The sequence below is a fragment of the Dermacentor albipictus genome, unplaced genomic scaffold, assembly GCF_038994185.2.
Source record: "Dermacentor albipictus isolate Rhodes 1998 colony unplaced genomic scaffold, USDA_Dalb.pri_finalv2 scaffold_108, whole genome shotgun sequence".
Lineage (NCBI taxonomy): Eukaryota > Metazoa > Arthropoda > Arachnida > Ixodida > Ixodidae > Dermacentor > Dermacentor albipictus.
This window is the reverse complement of record NW_027225662.1, coordinates 171,765-175,647: the sequence shown is the minus strand read 5'-3', so window position 1 is coordinate 175,647 and position 3,883 is coordinate 171,765. Positions and strand designations below refer to the sequence as shown.

Genomic DNA, 3,883 nt, shown 5'->3' with positions numbered 1-3,883 from the left:
GAATATGGCAGTAGAAGGTCATGCACCTGAAACATAGGTACTGTTTATCATATAAGCACATTCTTATATTTTTGCTTACTTTCCTAGAGATTGCATTAAACAGTTTGCTGATGTGTAAATTTTGCTACATGACTGTATCGTATTAGCCCTTATCTTTTCACATTTGGCTTACTGCAGCTTTATGCACATGCAAATCGGCCACTACTACCTTCAGGTGAAGGCCAAACACTATGCTGTCCAACATACATGCATTTTACAACACCGAACACTAGACTTAGAGAATGAGCATCTCTTTTAAAAAGTGCAGTTCTTTGGACACACATTGATATATATCTGGAAAACAAAGATTTTTGCTAAAATGATAACTTAATCTAATTGGTACTGAGCATAATGCATCATGCAAGAAACTTGCATATACCGGGCACCGCTATAGACACTGCGACCTCTGCAGTTTCTTCACAATCTGGTATAATGTGCTCAAGCTGCCTGTAAACACTGGAGGGTGTCTATGATACATTAAGAAGCTCAGCAAACATGAGAAGGACCTAAAATGAAGGTCAGAGAAGCAAAGCAAATTTTTAACCATTCCTCTCTATGTTGCTATGAATGTGAAGGTGGCAGCAAATGATGTATATGAACTGTGTTTTTAATGGTGCAATACTAGAGAGCACATTTTTGCAATAATAATGTGACAGAGAAGAATGACAGAAACTAACTTAATGAATATTTTTCAAAACTTGCACGAGGGTTTCGTCATTAGGCTGATGCACACACCTGCATATCTATACTGTGAAGTCTTGTTTCGGTGTCCTATTTTATTTTCACATAGTAATTTACATCATACACTTGTCCTGAAATACATCACGTTAGGCTCCTTCAGTATTTTTTTTCTTACTGGAACACACATGCCTATACAGAGCACACACTCAAATACATGCAAAGCTGCCATGGGACTGGCCATTTGAGGTCGACACGTTTGTACAGCGCAAAAGACGAGGACCGATGGAAGAACACAACACAGGTGCTGTCACACACACACTCAAGGCACTCTGCGGGATTCTCAGGCTTCTTTCATGCTTCTACAAACACGTTATGTAGCACATATTGAGCCACAAAAAGCTGTACTGGAAAATGTTCATGTTGCACTACAATTTTATAATTGAGACTTTTTATCTAATTATAATATCTGAGTTGATTATTTGATCAAGAATAATTAGGTAACTAGGCAAAATGCAGAAAATCTAAGTATTTTCAAGAGACAGGAAACAACATTACCTAGGTTCTGTGCAGCTAGGTGGCACATGCATATTTTTTTAAGTCTGCTAAAGTTACGTGGGATAACCTGCATACGTCCCATGGAACAGGTGTCACACCAATCACTCTAAGTGATGCCGCTAAACTAGCCATTGCACTTAAAACATATAGGGTAATAAAAGTAAACTCTAGGTAAGAGCATACCAAGACATCTATTGCTGAAAAGGGAAACTGATGGGAGGCGACTGATCTCCGGTTATGAAGCTGCTTCATCCTCACAGCTGGCAACGAAACGGCCGCAACCACAGTCCTGAAATAAAAGAGAAAAAGTTGACACTACAATGATCACATGGAACACGAAAAAGCTGGTCGCCAGTTTATCTTGGAGAGCATCTGCTGCTACATTAGGTTTTGTATATGTCAGCTTATTGTTAAACTAAGCTTCCCAAAATTTTATACCTTAATGGCTTTGTTCTTTACAAACTAAAACCTTTGCCTAACTCATACACTTATGCACTACTTAAGCTATGAGATGTTTACTGATCCCTTACAATGAATGGCTTCTAAGACAAATTATTTCACACAAAAGGATGCATAACTTATGAGTGTTACTGACATTGAATACCAAGGTATTACCTTTTTATAATAGACGATGGCAGACCAAGCACATTTTTCTCACAGATACAGGTTGATCGGTCTGCCTTTCTTTTTTCACCAGCAGTAGAAATTTTGTTATTAATATTCGTGCAATATAGGATGATGCTATGATGTGTGATATGATCCTGAGTTGAAAAGCGCCACTTTTTTGTGTGAATTTGGCACCTAGAATTCAAAACTCAATATCTGTACCTAATACGCAACGGCAAAGCAGCAAAGTAATTAAACATTAAACAAGTCCAGGTATCCAGTGCACAGCGCCAGCTGTTGAATAACAACATTGCATTGCACAAGCAACGACTGTATAGATGTAGCGTAGTATGTGCACGGCAGGCATAGTGGCGGCCTCCAGCAAAGAACACAGCCATGGAGCGACGCGCCCGTATGAGCCCTCGCCGGCAATTCTATCGCGTAAATTGATATATCCCGTCACGGCACAGGCATCGTTTTCTGGCCGCCGAGGTGCCGGCGCCACTGGTACTCACCTGCTCCGGCCGCCGAGGTTCAAGTGACGGCGTATCCAGTAATCTGAATCAAAGAAGGACACTGTTACCGCCAAGCAGTACGCTAACTATAAACTATAAAGCGTTTCTTATACTCTGACCGGCAGTTCATGCGGCGTTGACCTGTAGTGCCGCTGAAAACTCACCACACGCTTTTAATACCACAAATGCGCCGCCGACATTTCACGCCCGTAGATCAAAGTCGACGGGCGCAGGCTCTACATGCTACACGCCGCAGTCGCACACTCCCTGCACAATCAGCGGCGTGGGCGCGAAGAGACACAAACGATAGCACGGAGCGTACTGGCAAATCTGCACGATGCGCGCTTAGTGAGCGACCTACTGCACACAATCGCACGAGCTAGGGGATTGGCGCCGCGTACGCGCCAGCTAGCAGATACCGCGCACAAAGCAGCGCCGCCGGTTCTCGCTCAAATGAGCGCTGTACAAACACTCACACACGCGCACCGCAGTAAACCCTTAACGAGCCGCCACATTTTCAGGCCGTGGTTAGGCGGCGAAGCTTAGCTCACCTCGCACTGCACATAACTATTATGGTAGTGGCTTGCGCTGCGGGGAACATGTCGAATGCTCACATCCACCCTATTAAAGAAGCGGCGCAGTCCCTCATCATGTAAAATTCTAGTTTAAGTACACTCGCTTGACCCTAAACCCTCAAGTCACCTCGATGACGACAAAGCTCGAAGAAACACAGTGATCGCGCAAAATGGTTCTAGACGGCCAACTGTCGCGCCATGTTGTACAGAGACCTTCAATCAGTCATATCAGCGCGTCTCCTGACTTAGAACATATGCACACTCATAGAACGTGTAATAATCGTTCAAAGTCACTAAACCGTGGAGTCTTGAGGGTTCAAAGCAGTGTGAAACATCCACCACGGTAGAAGAATGTGCAGCCGCTGACAAATGGCTGAACTTTCAACGCGCGCGCGCGAGCGCTCCGAAGGCTTGTGTTCCTCCGCGCGTAGTTCCGACTTTCGGCGTCGCTCTGCAGCACCAAGGCGCGGCCACTCCGAACAGAAAAACAGCGCCGACACACATTGCGCGGGATATTTCGAATCTGACTGCAGAAATAATCCTGAAATTGTCGCTGCGGCTGCCTGCCTTGTTGGTCACGGCTGAGTTATTCTTTTCTCTATTTGGCTCGTCTCAGATATGGGTGTATTTCAACACTCCCACTTTCCCGTACGCCACGGTTATTCCTTGAAAACCCCCATTTACAACCGCAATGGCCCTTCAAATGGGGCCGGTGGTATAATAATGGTTCTAGCTTATTTTACTTCTTCTCGTGGGAGTACTCATTTTAGGCTAGAGGGGAAAAATGGCATATCAACTGTTAAAACGCCCATATGGGCTCATTTGTGTTTACAATGTACACACACTGCATCCTTACATCATTACGCCCAACAGCGTTACACAGGGTGCGTATCGTCTGGAAACATGGACACG

The 3,883-nt window shown here is 44.3% G+C and overlaps 1 long non-coding RNA gene across 1 annotated transcript; it reads right to left on the bottom strand.

The window, feature by feature from the left end:
- Positions 1–1,338: 1,338 nt before the first annotated feature.
- On the bottom strand, positions 1,339–3,541 carry LOC139053389 (uncharacterized). Its single transcript, XR_011510450.1, has 3 exons — positions 3,271–3,541; positions 2,397–2,439; positions 1,339–1,564 (listed from the first exon to the last, which is right to left on the bottom strand). It is a non-coding gene; the product is annotated as an uncharacterized lncRNA (long non-coding RNA).
- Between the last annotated feature and the right edge of the window lie 342 nt (positions 3,542–3,883).